Raw genomic sequence first — 19771 nt, 5'->3', positions numbered from 1 at the left:
TAGGATCTTGTTTTTCAAATTAAGACAGATTTAAGACGTATTCTTAAAATCGTTTAAGAAATCGGGATCTCTGGGTGGCGCAGCGGTTTGGCGCCTGCCTTTGGCCCAGGGCGCAATCCTGGAGACCCAGGATCGAATCCCACGTCGGGCTCCCGGTGCATGGAGCCTGCTTCTCCCTCTGCCTGTGTCTCTGCCTCTCTCTCTCTCTGTGTGACTATCATAAATAAATAAAAATTAAAAAAAAAAGAAAAAAGAAATAGTTGTGTTTCCCTGACTCATACTAAAGAATATAACTTAACAAATGGGAAAACTGAATTCAAATTCTAACTCCTTAGCTCCACCAAATAACTGATGTCATGGGATCTCTTTCAGCCTTATCTTATCTACAAAATGAAAGGGTCAGACTAGTGTAGTTGCTAGGATCCTTTTCAGCTCTAAAATTTTATATTGCAACAGGTTTGACTTAAGGGGTCCTACAAACAAAATTAATTGATTAATTAAAATAAAGATGATTTTATTCAGATAGTTTCTTTTATGTCCTTTCCCTCATCCTAGTTAAGATGAGATTTTAACTTCACTAAGTTTGCTGCATTAAAAAAAAACAATCTGATTATAAACGTTCTGTTACTACAAACCTTAGGACTGGAAAAAAAAAAAAAGAGAGAGAAAACCACGTTTGATCTCTGCATCTTGGCAGTCAGTAATTGGACTGATCACTTTGAAAATTCACTGTTGGCCAATTAGCTAGAGCCAGTGCATTTAAAATATGCATTCTTGGTGACTAATTTTACATAAAATTATGTACAAAAAATCGCATAATTATAATCAGATTCCCATTTGTTTATAAAAGGATGATTTTTTTTCCAATTAAAAGCAAGCAGTGTGAAGCATAAGTTTTTTCTTCTTACTTAAGCCATTTCTAAAACCAGTATCTGATTATATATCAGCAGTGTAGGTAGATTCAAAGCAAACAGACAACAAAAGCAGTGCAATGCATGCTGTATATCGTACTTAGGGTCCGTCCTGGTTCTCCCTCATTTCCATCATTGCCAAACTCTCATCTCTACCTGTCGGAATTGTAGCCAATTCCTAGGTAATCTCTTATAATTAGCAGACGTGAAGATTATCATGGCACATTTATGAAACTAAAAATAATGTCCTTCGGAAATGTGACTGGGACAACTACATTGTTCTTTACCACAAAATCAAAAGTTTGTGCAGTCCCCTTCACATCCTGACCTCTCTGAGTCAAACCAATTACCATCCAATTTTCGATAATGAGCAATCATATAATCATGAGATTGGAAGGGACCTTGAGGGGGCATGTGGTTCACCCTCCCATCCACATTGGACTGCACAGAAATCATCGGGGAAAGTAATTCTCTACCCTTTTTGTATGACATGTTTAAAGAAAGTCTTCACAGTCTCCAAGGTCCAGTTACTCACTGTAATAACTCATTTGATTGTATACGTTTTATTGGATTTCTTCTCTTCCTTGTGTCATTCTCCACTCTGCTATTGGTGTCCTGGCATCAGTTCCTAGACAAACTACTTGCACTCTTCATCTCAGGGTCCACTTTAGAGGAACTCAATTAAGACAAGCTGATTATAGCCCTTAATGAGGATGGAAGCCATCAATTAAAGAAAACATTAGATTGATTATGTGAAGGTTAACCCACACAGAATCTCATGATTTGTGTATTGTTACTAAAAACCAGGTGCCAAAACATTCTTCACATAAAATAGTCTTTTTGTATTACTTATTATATTCTTTCCAAATCCTTACCTGCTTATTTTTAAACTCTGAAAATGATAAGAGGGGTGACCAAATCAATAATTACATTTTAACTATCATACACAAGGTAGCCAATTCACCCAGGAATAGCTGGAACCCAAATCCTTGTAATATTTCTGGGATGTTAAAAAGCTTTTAAGGGAACATTTTAGTATATCTGTCAAGAGTTGGGAGTCTTATCCTATTCATATTTTTCACAGATGTAGATAAATATGGGTTGGAAAAAAAACCATCTCAGCTAAATCTGTTAGAGCTATATTTTAAGTAATGTGTGTGTAGAGGTCTAAAAAGTCAGGATTTTAGCTTAGTTGATCAAAGTTAACATAGCCTGAGTGCTGATGGTAGCTCAAAATGTCACTTAGAAATAGAAGAGTTTGAATACTTAGCATAGTTGGGAGCTCCACATACTGTTTCCACCCACTCTCCACCCTGTACTCCAAGGGTTATACAGAAAAAGTTAAAAGCCAAGTAGAGGCTATCCAGTGGATTGCTATAAATAATATTCAGTCACTAACTTCCTGAGGACAGGAGGGTGAATTTTGGGGGCAGGCATATAAAAACAATAAAACTCTAAATTTTTATGGGAATAGTGAATGGACAATAAAATTAAATTTTATTTCCTTTGTTTTTTTTCCTTCTCCTTTTTTAGCGGTAAGAATGTATTTAGGTATACCACTGGCTTGAGAGGCAGCCTGTAGCTCTGACAGCCCAGTTTAGGTTGAGGTAAGAATGAAGCAAGCTCTTGAGGGTTGCATTCTCTAGTTCATTCTAGTCAGGACATCAGGTGGCTCATAGTCTTTAGGGAACTGGACCTGGCATTCCCTTTCTTGTCCCTGTTGCCTTAAATCTGTTGAATAAATCAGCCTTCCTTTCACACTCTCGCCGTGAATTACAAACCAACTGAACTTAGTTTTCTGATTATGTTCTCCTCCTATGGGGAGAAGCAAATCTATTCTTTATTCAATCTTCCTGACTCTGATAGGTAGTTTATCCACATCCTCTCTACCCCCTTGGTGAAGGAGGGATTATCATCCTGAGATGAGGGGGGCAGTCAAATACACAAGACTCAATATTGAAAACATGAAAGGACAGAAACTTGCTAGTCACACATACTCACAGCCTAGGGGAGGACACTGAACGCAATGCAGGGCCACACTGGCGGTGTACTCAGGAGTAGAGTAGAGAGCAGAGGTTGTAGGAGAGAGTAATGTGTGTAGAGGTCTAAAAAGTCAGGATTTTAACTTAGTTGATCAAAGTTAACATAGCCTGAGTGTTGATGGTAGCTCAAAATGTGACCCCTATTTCCTATAGGAGGATAGATACTCGTTTGTTTGAATAATTTCATGGGCTGGGAGGGAAGTGAAGCCTGTTAGATTGAGTGCCAGGGGGAGTAGCAGGGTAAGAGTCTTCACCGCTCTGTGAGGGGCATATCTGGTGAGGGCAGGATCAGGTCTCACCATTGGTTTTGGGGAGCCCTGTGAGGTTCACAGATGTCAAGGTAGCACATGAAAATTTTGACCTTACAATATAGTAGGGTAGCTTTTTATCTGGAGATTGGGGGTCAGCTAGGTGTTATCCCTATCATCCTGGTTACTTTATGGGGTTCTGAATAGGATTATCCTTGTTACTTGGAGAACCTTCTACCTATTTCAAGTCCACTCATTTTGGACTAAACTTGGAATCTGAGTGTAGTCTAGTTCATTATTATTATCAGCAATTCGAACTAAACTTGAGTTCATCGCATTCCCTATGACCTTGGTTTCATAATTCTTTTCCAGGCAGGTTGACCCTCTGAATTAAATTGTCTCCAGCCTTATCCCTGCATGGTCCTATCCTTCTGAATCCTCACCATACATTATGACTAGTTTTGAAATCTCCTATACCTGGTATGTATCAGTTATTGCCAAGACTAATTTTAAAATCAAAGTCTTCATACCAACTCTACTTAGATTTCTAATAATAATGAAAATGATGATGATGATGGAAGATCCTATAATTTATTTATTATTATGTACCAGTTGCTTTGATAAGTTCTTTATATACATTCAATTTCTTCTCACAATCCTGATTTCAGAAGTGAGAAAAATTAGACTCAGTAATGTTAGGCAACTTTTCCATAATCAAGCAGCTAATTAATAGCAAATTCAAAATTTAATGCTGAGTCTCTTGACTCTAAGGATTTGCTCCACCTATTATAAAACTCATAAAATTTAAGTGTTATTATTAAGCATTTCAGAATTTCCAAATGAAGACTTTGGGTTCATAGAGATTTGGGAAACCTTGACACTTATTTAGAAACCCCGGGGCCTGACCAGGAACATCCAGCACTCTGGTCCTGGATGTTCTGCTAGCATTAGATCTGTGTTGCCAGCCATTATCTCACCAGATAACACCTATGGTGCCGGGCAAAGGGCAGGGATCCTTAAGGAGACACATTTTAGTGATGGGAAGGAGGCTTTTAATGAAAGAGTCATACCTCTGTGTGAGCAGAGCAGCGGACCTTAAAACAGACCTATTAGAGTCACACATTATGGGGAAAAATGCCATGGGTTGGAGAGTAGAAGGGGATGTGCTTATAGTGGCAATGAAATCTTTCAGGTCCTTTGGGATATTATACCAATGACTTACAGGGTTCAGTGATAATATCTTCCTCTCTCCCTGCTTACTTTTGTGGCAAGTACAGTTAAATAAAGAGCAATTTGATACTATTAATATTTATAATTTACATCTCACCTTCCTGCTATATGTCAGCTTCATGGGAAGGAAAAGAAGACAGACTTATTTTCTGAAGGATTTATAGCTTTGTCGTCACCATCTGGGAGGGATTTTAGTACCCCATAGGAACAGAGTAATGGAAATTTTCCATGCTCAGGGTTGATTTGCGTTTGCCTATCTGGTCAGTGCCAACTTATTCTGTGGGCAGCATGTGTGAATCCCAAGATATTTTAGTTTTGTTAATCTGATCAGTGCCAGTCCATTTCTGGCTTTCCTGTCCACCTGCTGACTCCCTGGTGTTGGCTTCCTGCTGCTCTGTCCATCTGTTAAGAATTTATTTACAAAATACACTAAAATGCAAACTGCACCAGAGTGGGATTTAGCATCCCCCTGCCCAGAAAATGGCACCATGCCAGAGTACAATTTCCAATTGTTACTAAGCTTGAGTATAAGAAATTGGAAGATTCAAGGGACTCTTACTTCCACTTGAAATCCAATCGGCAAAATGGCAATGAAAATAATCTTTAATTCCATCCAGAGTAGGTAATGCTTACACTATGTAGCAATGTAAAGTCTAATTTCAGAACGGTTTGTAGAATGAGTGTTGGGCTGGTAAACAGAACATGATTATAATTCAGGATCTCGCATTATCTGTTCATATGACTTTAGTCAGGGCTTTATTTTTGGAAAAGCTTGTACCAGCAAATGCCTGAAGTTCACTCTAGTACAAATTCAGGATTTTTCTCATTTTCATGTAGATACACACATGCATGCACATAGACTACATGGATGTAACATATATGGAAGTGGATATAAGACAACTGGAGGTTATTCTTGCTTGACTACTGATGTTACTGAGGACAGGATGTCCTTTCATGGAGGTGGGAGAGGGGCAAAGTCTTGATGGATAAGGCAGAAAGTCCTCCAAGAGAACAAAATGTTGGAAGTAAAACAAGTCAAAAAAAATAAAAAAACTATTCAGATAAAGAGAAAGATAGTCATGGAGGTGAAAAGAAAATAACAGCGAGAAAAATTCTGCAATTTTCCATTTTTTCCTTGTCAAGGCCTGTGTATATGTGTGTGAATGGGAGAGTTGGGCTATATGTTATTCATAATTGAGCACAGAGCTGATGTTTGGATCAAGATGGTACGCAATGAAGATTTAGAGGAAATTTCAGTGGTCGTTCTGGGGTCACTAAAAGAACCATGTGTGAAGGCTATCAGCCCAGCCCAGCAGGGAAGCTGGATTAAGAAGTCTCCTCATCTTTTCAGCCATCAAAAATAAGATGAACAAAACTAGAGCTTAACAATTTATGACATTTTCACCTTCAATATTCTATATTCTGCCTTAAAAGTCATTACATATAATTTTCTGGTAAGCATTTATACTGATTACCTTGAGGCAAGACTTAGCAAGTAGCTTGGGAAGAATATATCTTTCTATGTGTCAGATATTCCCAAGAGGACTCAGAAATGGTAAAGGATGAGCATCCAAATGAAGGTCACACTTTATGGACTCTTACTTGGGATTTCCTGGGTACAATAAATTATATTTATGTTACATTTTGGTTTTTATTAATTTATTCAGCATATATTTATTTATCAACTAATTCTGATTCTTATTTAGCTGATAGCCTAGAAGGGGAGAGACAATAAAGAAATCGTTTTTTAAATATGTTTCATATAATTTTAAATAGATTTTAATTTTTAGAATAGTTTCATGTTTACAGAAAACTTGTACAGAAAGTAAATAAAGTTTTTATATGCCCCTTTTTATCCCTACCAGAGTTTCTCTATGATTAACATCTTCCATTTTTATGGTATATTTGTTACAATTAATGAACCAACATAGATACATCATTATTAACTAAAATTAATAGTTTAGAGTTCACTCTTTGTGTTGTACAGTTCTATGGATTTTGTCAAATGTATATCATATTTTCAACATTATAATATAAATGGAATAATTTAATTATCCTAAATATACTCTGCGCTTTACCTGTTTATTGCTTCCCTCATCTCCAAACCCATGGCAACCACTAATCTTTTAATTTTCCCTACAGTTTTTCCTTTTTCAGAGTATCATGTAGCTAGAATCATATAGCATATCATCTTTTCAGACTGGCCTCTTTTACTTAGTCATATGGATTTAAAGTTCCTCCACGTCATCTCATAGCTTGATATCTCATTTCTTTTTATGACTCAATGATGTTCCATTTCACAGATTTACCACATTTTGTTTATTCATTCACCTATTAAAGGACATCTCGGTTGCTTCCCATTTTTGGAAATTATGAATAAAGCTAATATAATATTCATGTGTAGGTTTTCACGTGGTCATGAATTTTAACTTACTTGGATATATATCTGTGAGCACTATTGGTAGATCATCTGATAAACGTATGTTTAGCTTTGTATGAAACATCCAAACTATCTTCCAAAGTGGCTAAATCATCTTGTATTCCCACCATCAGTAAATCAGAATTCCTGTTCCTCCATATCCATGTCAGTGTTTGATATTTTTGGTGTTCTGGATTTTGGTCATTCGAATAAGTGTGTAGTGGAATCTCAACATTTTATTTGAATTTCCTGATGATAAATGAGGTTAAGCATCTTTTTTATCCTTATTTATCATCATGTATCTCCTTTGGTAAGATACATTCATATCTTTTGTCCATTTTTTTATTGGGTTGTTTATTTTCTCATTGAGTTTTAAGAGTACTTTGTATAGTTTGGATACAAGTTTTTTATCTAATATATGTTTGCACAGTGACATATATAGACATATAGACAACATATAGTTGGGTTGTCCTTTATTGTAACTCACTTTGATAGTCTCTGTCTTTTATTAATGTATTTTGGCAATTCACATTTAGATTGATTATTGATAGAGTTGATTAAATATGTCTTATTTATAACAGTTTTTTGTTATCTTTTTTTTTCCTTTCTTATTGGTCTTCTATTCTTTTTCTGCCTTCTCTAGTTTCAATTGTGCATTTTATATAATTCTATTTTCTCTTTTCTTTTAGTCTACCCATTACACTTCTTTAAAAATTTATTTTATTATTTTTTTAAAGATTTTTATTTGTTTATTTATTTATTTGACAGAGAGTGAGAGAACACAAGCAAGGGGAGCAGCCGAGGAAGAGAAACAGGCTCCATCCCAGGACCCTGGGACTGAGCCACTCAGGCACCCCTAAAAATACTTTAGTAGTTCCCCTAAAATTTGCCATACACATTTATAATGAATAGTTAAAATTATAATGACTTTAAAATGACACTATATCTCTTCATGGGTAGTTACATATACCTTATATTTAATGACATTGACAAGTAGTAAGTTAAAACACATTTTGTACTTGGGCTCTAAAATGATCATGACCTAGAATCTCCCAGACACTTTTACATTATGACAATCATATTGATTTAAACCTAGTAGGAATATTAGGCAGAGTGTACAATATTGAATTTATTGGTCCCAATTCTCTACTTCTGTGGAATAATATTATTACATTGCATGACTTCATGGTGGATGGTTCTGTAAGACAATTCTCCATGGATTTCTCATATCCCTTCATAGTCTGGGCCTTCTGATCTGTTTGAGTAGCAAGCAGCCCTGGAAACTAGAGATAATACATCCTTCCAGAGAGAGTTAGAGACATATTCCCCCAAAGATATTCTGGGGTAGTAAACAAAAAGCCTAAATGCAGCAGGCACAAATGACTTAAAGCTAATACTTTTTCAATACATAAACATTTTAAGGAATATCTATTAAACCCAAATGAATCTCTACTTGTTGAAATTTTATGCTGTATGTAAAAGGAAATGTAAAGCATTCAGGCAAAAAGTGGGGTTCAAGGTGTCTGCTGTACATAAAGTACCTTTGGACACCGGACACAACCATTTCTCGAGACATTTTGCTTCTATCTGTTGGAAAATCGTTGTGATATATTTTGCTGGAACAAGATGCTGCCGTTAGATTGTCAGTAAATTGTGATAAACAAATGGATAAGGCCTACTGTATGAGTGACTGATTCCCTTTCAGATGTGATGTTGTCTGCAGGGCATAAACTCTCCAACCGTATAGAGTAGCCCCTGAATGGGAGAAAATTTCTCTGATAATTCACCTCATAAAAGGGATCCTAATTTGGAGGTCTGTACCAAGCTTCAGGATTTTTAGAACTACTAAAATGTCAAGTAACTTTCACGGAAGGTTGATGAGGTCAGGAAAAGGAGCTCACATTTATTTAATACTCACCTGCTTACTACCTACCCAGGATAACACTGGACCCTCTAGAATCTCCCATTTAATCCTCCCACAAAAATTTTGAGTTAGACCAAATTACACATGTTACAAAGATCAAGAAACTAAGGCTTGAGAGTGCAAGCGGTGTTCCCAGTAGTAAGTAGTAGACCCAGGATATAAGCGCAAGGCTGTGTGTTCCAAAGCTAGAGACTTTCAATGACAAAATTCCACCATTACACTCAAATTCTTATCATGGTGTTGGTGCAATAAAGCTGAGGGAATAGTTCTTTTTTTTTTTTAATTTCATTTATTTATTCATGAGAGACACAGAGAGAGAGAGAGAGACAGAGGGAGAAGCAGGCTCCATGCAGGGAACCTCATGTGGGACTCGATCTCAGGTCTCCAGGATCACACCCTGGGCCGAAGGGAGGCTCCCAACTGCTGAACCACCCAGGCATCCCAACTGAGAGAATAGTTCTATACAAGTATAACCTGCTCATGCTTCACCTAGGAAATATAAATTGTTACCTTTTTTAGTGATATCCAAATCTCCTATTGACTAATAGATGGATCTTTTCCCACCTTTATTCATCACCACTACATTCCTACTTATCCCTTGGCAGAAAAGTGTTTTTAATCACGACTCATAAAATGGTGGGGTCTACAGAACATTCCAGTTACTTCGGCCAGCAACTTGCGTAACGTAGGAAACGTGTCTTAAATTGTCATGGAAACCAAATTAATAGCTTCTTCCACTGTGTTAAATGTGTGGCCTTAACATGAGCTTTCCTATTTTCTTATTTGTTAATTGGTTTACTTTAAGGCTGCCTTCCAGAAGTTAGGTTCCCTGATATTAAATCATGGTTCTGCCCTGGGATCTTCAGAAAAGGTTCTGTCCATCGATTTTTCTCAAGTATAAAATAAAGGTGATGAACATGGTGTGATGTAGGAAGATCTTGTGTGTGTGTGTGTGTGTGTGTGTGTGTGAGTGAATGTTAAGCACCGGGTCTTTGTTGTCCTAAAGGTAGTGGCAGCAGAGCCTGTATCTTGGCAATGCCTGTTTTAGGCTGAACTGATTTACGGGTGTTTGCTTCTGAGCATCATACGATGACTTCAGTGGTCCATCAGTCCCTGCCTTCCAGCCATTTCTTTCTAATTACGAATACTTGCCACTAGTACCTTGAGCTTCCCTCAGTTTCTTACCAACGTTGACCATAGTAAGCTGCCTATTAAGGTCGTGAGCACCTCAGCCTGTGCAACATGGAACTTATTTTGCTGCCTTTGATCTGGTTTTGGCTCCTCCACTTCCTGCCTGCCCTTTTATTCTCTCTGCACCTGGGAAAAGTCCACTTCGCCAGAGTCCTTTAACCTCACACCTGTTTGCTTACGGATCACTTTGCTTAATGAACATTTTATGTAAAATTCAACCCACTTTGCCATCTCTCTCTTGCCCTTTCCTCTCTCGTCCCTCTTGTTCATCGAGGTGTCATCCCTGGGCTTGATTCTGAAATGGTGGTGTTGAAGTTTCCACCTCCATGAAGGCCCTTTCTTGCTCTCAGTCCACTTTCTGGGGTTATAGACTCTTCGTAGCTTTTTCTAGCTGGAACCTCCCTGCTGTGATCCCTCCAGCTCTTGGCTGCTGTCCTGCTCTGAATGGACTTCTGAAGACTTCAAATCTGTCCAGGGCTGCACATCTGTGTTGATATTACACACTAGTTGGACGTTCCCTCACCTAGCTCACCTACTGCAATGAATCTTCTGAATTAGACTTTCCCAAACCGAGACTGCATTTACCACCTCTTTTATGACCACCCCCAGTACCTTAGGTTTCTAGCTACCCTCCAGAGACCAGCCCCAAGGCAGTCCCCTTCCTTATATATACTATGTGCCTTCCTAAGATATTAAAGAGCTATTAAACTCATGCTGGCACCCACATCCAGTGCTCATACTATGAGTTTAAATCCTGAAAAACCCTGTTTTCCTGTGTTTGCTCAGACTTTGTATCCTGCCCATCACTTTTTTTTTTTAAATTTTTTTTGGTCTCTCATAACAAAACAGATTGTGTGGAGACTCTTTAAAATCAGATTTGCGTAGGAAGCCAAGAGCCTATCCCTCCCAGAGGCTATCTTCTTTCCTCTCCCAGCACAGACTGTGAAATAGTGCTAGGCAGCCATGCCTTTCTGCCAGAGTTCAACAAAACAATTTTTTCAGAAATCCCTGTCAGTAAAGAGGTGAACAAGCACACAAATAGACATGGACTATGGCAAAGCACCGCAGTTGTAAAGAGAAAGTGGTAAATTTAACTGTGGGCCTTTCTGCTCTTCGACATAACGCAACTGTATCTACAGACAAAAAAGCCTCTAAGCATGTTCCAGTGAAGTATTATTAAACACTGTATTTGGAATCAGCTTTGACTGCATCACACTTGAAGAGTTTGTTCAATGTGATCTGCGGAGACACATTATTAAAGTGGCCTGTTCCAGAATATAAAGTCAGATCCTCATTAACCAGGACAAAGAATGTTAGCATCCAAGCTCAAGAACGGAAGGAAAATCCCTATCTCTGAGTGACAGATGTGGGTGTTAGTAGCATTGTCGCATAACCCTGGGAATTCATTAAAAGTGTCAGGCTGTGTCACAGGGGCACTTTGCATTGACAGCCTTAGTGGAAAAAAACTGTGATAATTGCTTTCATTCCTTGCTTACCTTTCACCTTAGCAAGGAAATACGATTGTAAATAAATAACCCTACGCTGACACATCACAAGCTTTGTGCAGAAAACGGCTCTGTGAAATGTGCATCTCAAGGACTGCAGGGCACTTTTCATAAGAGAACTAATAGAATTTATTCTGCTGGTTTCACTTGTGTGAGCTCTGAATTCACTTCTTCTTTATAAAAACCGGGTTATGTAGTAACTGCTGACTTCTTGAGACAGAAGATGGGGTAAGCCACGGTAAAGAGAAAAAAAAATGCGTAAAAATTAAGAAAGAAGGGAGAGAGCATGCACGTGAGAAAATATAGAGGGAAAAAAGAGAGAAGGAAAGAAGGAAGAAAGACGAATGAATGAATGTGTTTTAGAGGCAGGTCTCCATGGACTGAAAATCCCCTACTAATAGTCTGACAAGTGGAAGGGAGTAATGATACTATTTATTGTTAAACGCTCTTCTTGTTAGCTGGCAAAGCACACACGGGAATCCAGAAGAAACGGAATAGCCTGTGGTTTGGGGTACGACTTTCTACTCATAGGAGTCTTCAGGAAACTTGGCCTTCTGAAACAGTTTTTCTGTTTTATTCACTTTTTAATCTGAGCACTTCTTTTTTTGTTTACTTTTTTAATAAAGATTTTATTTATTTATTCCTGAGAGACATACAGAGAGAGGCTGAGACCCAGGCAGAGAGAGAAGCAGGCTCCCTGCAGGGAGCCCGGTGTGGGACTCGATCCCAGGACCCCAAGATCACGCCCTGAGCCCAAGGCAGATGCTCAACCACTGAGCCCCCCAGACGTCCCTAATCTCAGCTCTTCTGAGTCCAGTCTCCAAACTCAATACCACCCTCGTTACCGCAAAGCAGCTCAGTGCAGTGAACCTCCTCTCATTGCTTCCTTTAATTCCTCTGCGCTGCTCTGGAGTGCCTTTGCTGTTTGCCTCAGTTTCTAGTTCCAGGTCATTTATGGCTACTTTCAGTCTACTTGGGCCCTAAATCTAGGATAAAGATGAGCGTACTTAGAAGACCTTCAGTTTTTGTGGCTAGCTTATTTGCAAAGAGAGTTTGATTTTTACTCCACTACAGTGTACCCTCTTTCTGTCTGGAGCCTGTGCACTATGACACTTAAAAGTCTTTGGTTATTATACGGAAGTGACTTGGTCTCTTCTCTTACCTTGAGTCTCTGTGCCTCCTGCCTCCTTTGTTAATCTTGGCTTTGTTATAAACAAGAGCTTAGTAGGAAGGAATGGGTTCACATCAGGTTTTGAAAAGGATGGGAACAGGAAAAGAAAAATCCTTCATTCTTCCAATTTTATATAAAGTGATTTGTATCTATTTTCTTAAGAATGAAGATAAAGTAGAAAATAAAAAGATTTGGAGCTCAATGGATATTTAATAAAGGGGGACTGTTAGTATTAAGGACTAGACTGCTGGAAAGGATCTGTCAGTTGGCTGGGTATTGGACAAATGGACACTCCTTGGTCACTTTTGTCAAATGTTATTTTTTAAAAGATTTTATTTATTTGTTCATGAGAAACAGAGAGAGAGAGAGAGAGAGAGAGAGAGAGAGGCAGAGACACAGGCAGAGGGAGAAGGAGGCTCAATGCAGGGAGCCTGATGCGGGACTCAATTCCGGGACCCCACCCCCCAGGATCAAGCCCTGAGCCAAAGGCAGATACTTAACCACTGAGCCACTCAGGTGTCCTTCTAATGTTATTCTTGAAGAAGGTGACATCTCATGGGAGGATTACATGGCTCATGAGTAGCAGAATGAAACGTGCCTGATGTAGCCTCAGGGTGATGTTAACAGCATACAGAACTGCACATTGACTTTAGGTCATACACCATAAAGTGAACAATTGGGAGATGATTTCTTTCAGGTTGCCACAATAGGGATAATGTTTATTTATGAGGGATATCACCTAAAAAGGCAGGGGGACTGAGGTTTTATAGAGGCAAGTAAACAAAGGAATCTTGAGGAAAGGTGGAGCAAGGTCTTATCCGAGTTACTGAAGAAGGACCGAGGTGGAGCTTATCTGGGACTACTCCGGGGCAGGGCATTTCTTCCCATTAGCTTGTTAGCTGATGAGCCTGCTAGCAATTTCCTAGAACTCAAGAGGTGTGCCTCCGGGAAGGTGGGGGAATGCTTAATCATCCTGCTTTCTTGGAGTACTGAGCTTTCTTGAGTATTGGGCTCCCATAAAGTTCTGTTTGTCGGTTTTCTGGGTTATTCAAGGCAAATATCATTTGTTGCTGATCAATTAAGATGATCAGAAACCTCCTGAGGGGTGAGAACAGAGTCTAAAAAATAGTGTCTGGAGGACTCCGGGAGTTGTTCCTATAAAACCAGTTGAACCATTTGTTAACAGATGGTGACAAAGATGAGCTGTTTCAGAGAGTGCAGACGTCCTAGAAGATGGATTTCTAAAATGAAAAAGAGAAACATTAACATTAAACATTAAAGAGCCAGGAATTGAATCTTGAGGATTACCAGTCCAGTGAATTCCAAGATGTTGGTTGGCAACAGAAAATCTTTTGGTTATGCAACATGGACTATGGAGTTCCTTTAAGCTCTCAAGTTAGGATATTAATGTTTTTGTTGCAGTCATCCACAGTCGTTGTTATTGCTTATACAAGGACGTGCATATCTGAACATTTCACCAAACTTTCTTAGTGCCTCATATAGTGACTGGTTCAGAGAGAATACCGATCCCTACAAGGTCTGCTACAGTGGTGATACCTTCAGGATCATTTGGCTGCTGCTTCCAAACCTTCTCAAGATCCTAAGAAAAAGGCCAGCCGAAAGGCAACAGAGAGTCCCAGTGAGATCTAGATAGTCCGGTTTTAGTTATCTGTGACATCTAATCAAATGGGAGGGAGAAAAATCAGAAAAATTGATTTGGAGGGTTGTCACTAGATATGGAAGCAAACTGAAAGAATTCAAAATTTGTAACCATCAACAATCTGGAAGTAGTTCCCCAACTAACTTTTCCAAGGATAGGGGAGGGATGAAGAAGTCCATGAGATCTCTATTAGACAAGACAAGCCAATATATTGATACATAAAACTTCTCGATAATCTTTCCTTGAAAATAAAATTAAATATCTCAAAACAATATCTTTGTACTTGTGGAAACTTTATTATCATTATATCACTTATATTGGATGAAAATGTTTAAAGCACAATGTTCTGTTATATAATAATAGTTGGATGAATGGATTAAACTTGTAGGGATTTCATTCATACCATAAGCCATACATTTACTTAATTCTCTCATTGGCGGTTACAGAATCATCTCTGTGATGAAAACCTCATGGTTTTTAAGAGGAGAGAAAGTAACATTATGTAGAATTTAATCTCACTTTGCCATGTATATATGTTTTGATGTATATTGAGATATGTGTATTTTTGAAATATATTAATTGACAGTAGTTTTCCTCTGGGTGTTAGTATAATAAATGATTTATATTTTTCTTTGTACTGTCATGTTTTCTATAAAAAATGTTTGGTTATGCGAAAATAAAGTTTATATAAGAGGAATAATTAGATACCCAGAGAAAAATATATCTCATTAATAATGACCATTAGCTAAATCTGAGGAGTCACAGAAGACCAGAACAACAAAGAAAAATAGATAAAATCTTGAAAGATAAGATACAGCTGTCTGTAAAATCCTTTGGACTGCTATTTAGTTAATAATGGGTGGGAATGGCATTTGGTTGATTTTCAGAATAAGAGACAGCTGTACAGAATTTCTCATCTTTCCTAAAATGTAAATATTAAAAGATAAAGTATCATTTTCAATTCTTATGTTAAAAATGGATACAAATTATGTTTTAGAGCTCACTTTTTATTTTTAAAATGACGCTTATGCTAATCAATTGGCAAATTGCCCTAGACTTTGATACTGACTTTAGACTTGCTGAAATCAGTCATTTTTAAACTCATTGGATTAAATTCAGGTTTCTATATTCTTTTAAGGGAAGATATATGAAAAAGAAGTTATTTGAAATTGCCTTTTTTTTATATTAGCAAGTTTCATGTATAAATGAATAAAACCAAATTTATCAGGGGAAATAAAACTTATTTTAATAAAGCAGACTAGATGGAAATTCTCTAGAATTGAAAATAAACTATTCTCAGAAAACAACATAGTAACAGACTATATACCTTTAATATTGAAATGTCAGGGTAAAGCAAGATTAGATTGTGTCTAATGAGAATTACCTTAAAAAAATAATTGGAAACATTTAAAGGCATTGTCAGTACGGCATATGACAAAATATTTGGCTTAAAAATGGAAAGCATACTCAAATGAGTTATTTGGCATTGAAGAGGGCTTTTGAGTGACGATGTGAACAATACAGATCTGTCTTTGGAATAGGGTCCAAAAGGTAAATCCAACTCAGTATTTGGACTACTATGTTACCTTGAAAATCACAATAGTAAAAATATAAAGGGTTAGGGGGTGAGAATGATGATAAGTTGTATGCCAATGAGCGGTCTCACCCAAGGACCTGTGGGCTTTCTCCATCTGACCCTGCCTTGCCTGTGGTTTTCAATTGTTCCCATTTTCAAATTTTGGGTACTAGGGGGTGTTTTGGACTATTCTGGGCAGTATTTCCTTGGGGTTCAGTCATCAGTTGGGGCATAGTAAATCGTGGACACCATCAGTTATCGCTCCTGGATGATTTGTACGTAATAGCAGGGAGATGTGGATGGTTGCACTTGCAGATAAGGGCAAAGCCAGCCCTTTGACTAAATAAATTCCTGTGAATGGTCTAAATCTTGAAATTCGTAAAATTTGGATGTGAAATTTAGTTTCATTCTTGGTCTATTGTATCCTTTTGTTACGACATGTACTCTATTCTTGACTTCCCACCAGGCCATCCCTATTGGTTCCCAATAGCCTTATTTGGAAGCTTAAAAATAACTGACTTTTTATTTTCAGTACTTTTATAATAATCTTAATGCTTCTCTAAGTAATATGAATGGATTTCTGACTAGAAGAAGGGTCACAAAACGGGCAAAAATGTTAACTATTTATGTTTTAAGAGATTATTAAGATTAAGTAACTGACTCTATTCTAGATTCTTAGCAAGGATCTCTGGTCCTCAAAGAACATCCTCTTCACCACACAATGGAAGATAGAATGACAATGCTTCAGTAGGAAACCTCAAAATGTAGCTTTTCTTCTGTTCTATCACTAGATACAGTTTTACCTTTAACCCAGTTCCATGCTCTCACATAATTTCTTCAGGTTATTAAACATTATCAACCATCAATTTTATCTAGGGCGAGTCAACTTACCAGAATCGTCTGAAAAACATACGGAAGGCCAGGTAAGAGATGGAGGGGGGGTAAATTTTGCTGCCGCAAGATATATCTCTTTAGAGTTCGTTATTTTTAAGAAACTGCAAATGGGAGAACCTCTGAAAATGGAGTAGATATAATAAGAGGTACTTAAAATGACTGTTGGTTGACAAATTTATAGATATTGTATGAGGTTATTAAAATGAATTGTTTTCTCTCTCTCTCTCTTTTTTTTTTTTTTTTTTGGCTAAAACCAGAGTTTGAAAACAAAATATTTGTAGTGAGTATTTTTATATTCTTTGGTGAGATACAAGACTATCTTTTCAGAACTTGCATGGGAAGATGGTCAAAACCCCTAAGGTGCCACAGATTATATTGGAATAGAAGTAGGGTTAAAAATATGCCTTTAAATTTTTTTAAATTTAAATTCAATTTAATTAACATATAGTGTATTATTAGTTTCAGAGGTAGAATTTAGTGACTTCAGTTGCATATACCACCCAGTGCTCAAGGCTCTGTGCTCAGTGGGAGCCTGCTTCTCTTTCCCTCAGCTCCTCCCCACTCATGCTCTCCCTCTTTCTCTCTCTCACTTATTCTCTCTCAAATAAATAAATAAAATCTAAAAAAAACAAAACAAAACAAACAAAAAAACCCACCCAGTGGTCATTACCTCAAGTGCTCTTCTTAATGCTATCACCCAGTTACCCCATCCCCCAACCCCAGCTCCCCTTCAGCAACCCTCAGTTTGTTCCCTAGAGTTAAGAGTCTCTATGGGGTCACGTGGGTGGCTCAGTTAGTTGAGCATCTGACTTCAGCTCTGGTCAGATCTCAGAGTCCTGGGATCCCTGGGATCCAGCCAGCCCTGCTTGGGCCCCCTGCTCTCTTGGGTGTGGGGAGCCTGCTTCCCCCTCTCCCTCTCTGCTCAAGCTCACTCACCCTCTCTTTCAAATAAATAGATAAAATTTTTTTTTTAAAATAGAGTCTTTTATGGTCTCTCTCTCTCTCTCTCTCTCTCTGTTTTGCTCTTATTTTCTTTCTCTCTCCTTTATTCATCTGTTTTGTTTCTTAAATTCGACATATGAGTGAAATCATATACTTGTCCTCTAGTCCTCTAACTTTGCTTAGCATAAATATGCCTTTTCTGGTAACATAACATCTCCCTCAGTCTGCCTTGCAATTATAATATGCAAGATATTAATTTTTTTCTATTAGTTGCATGCTACTACTTTCAGTTGACAGATATGGAAACTAAGGGCTTAAAAGGTTAAATAACTTGTGAATTTCCAAAATAATAATTATAAATATGATAGCAATAAGGTTCTTCTGTGCACAGTGCTATTCAAAGAAGACTTATGCCTTTTTTACAATCTTGTGCTTTTCTCTTACAATGCATTTGTTTAAAAAAAAAAGATAAATGCTTTTAATAATGTTTAGTAACTGAATGATGCTACTGTAACCTAAGAGCTAAGGCTAAATGGATTATTTTGTGATATATCCACTGAACCTGAACATAAGTGCCCTCAGACATTGATAAAAAGAGGTTTATATTTCATATAATAGATAACATACATAGGACACATGTACTGCTTATAATAAATTTGTGGAATTTATCACAGGGACACTCAAGCCTGTTAAGACCTACTAAATATAACTTTAAAGTAATGTTAATTCAGAGAGGGGGGAAAAGTATGCATCATCTGTCGACAATTTGATAGCCTGTGATATGTGTAACCAATTGTTCTTATTTACATTAATTTGCATTGTGAAAAGCAATTTTACAGTTTCAGTCAGATTTAATAGGCAATTTGCAGCTGAGTGCCTAATGGCATAGTTACTTAAGCCTGCCCCAGGAGGGCTTTCTAGAACTGATATGAGACGAAACCTTTTAAATGTTCAATTGAACATCTTAAAAAGTCAAAAAGTCTTTAGCTATTAGACCCAGTTTGCATTTGCTTTGTCATATTCAGTGCTGCTGCTAAAGACTACCTTGTGTTCAAGAACTATTTCTGTAGGCAAGAGATTAACTTCTACTAAATATTGTAGCATGCACCAGATGAGTTTTCTTCAAGACAATAATTAAAACAATACAGACACCAGGTAAGTCACGAATGTAGGAAACGTGTCTTTGGTTCATAAGAATGAAAACATTTTTTTCCCTTGAATATGGTGTATGCTAATAATGCCTAAAACTATATTTCAAACTCAAGAAAATGTCTTGCAGAAGTAACTTATGTTTCTACAACTTTCTCATATACAAAGTGTTTCCAGTCCTTCGTCTCAGCTATTTTTAGAAGTCTTCTTTTATGGTTGATTATCTCCTTTGTTCTTATTGAGCAAACCAAATTTCCTGACATGTAGTGGGCATTCAGCAAGTATTTATTGGAGTTTTTAATTACCGAGAGTTAGAACAGGTATTGTGCCAAGGTAATGTCTTCAAGGATGGGAAATTCAGTTAAATATTGACTGTGTTTGCACTCTGCGATATTAAATGGACTTAACTGATGCTTTATACTCAATGGGGAAGGGCATATTCATGCGAAGATGGCACATTCTCTACCCTTCACAGCCATCTTCGGGATAATACAAAGGACTGTGGCCCCTGGGCTCAGGTGAACGCCAAGTCTTTCTGCACTCAGCCCTTCTGTGGTTAGCAAAAGGAAGGGAACTGGACAGATAAAGCTAGCATCAATTTTTAAAAATCATTTTGCCAGAACTCAACATAATATTTTCAGAAAATTCTCATTAATAGATTAGGCAGCTTGTATTGGTTTAATCTACTCTGCACTGTTTAATAACAGAACACTCATGGGAGAGAGGGGAGGGAATCATGGGCTTGAGTAGGATTCACTGGAAAAGATATTGATATGCTCCTAAAATATGCTGTCTTATCTGAAAGGTATTCCTATATCTTTCATGGAAGATGGGAACCATGTGGGGTTGTGGGACTTGTCTTTGGCTACATAGCTTCTAGTAGACCTCCAGGAGCACATGCTGCCTGGG

This window comes from Canis lupus, chromosome 8, assembly GCF_048164855.1.
Source record: "Canis lupus baileyi chromosome 8, mCanLup2.hap1, whole genome shotgun sequence".
In the NCBI taxonomy this organism is placed as follows: Eukaryota; Metazoa; Chordata; class Mammalia; order Carnivora; family Canidae; genus Canis; species Canis lupus.
This window is presented reverse-complemented; position numbering follows the sequence as displayed.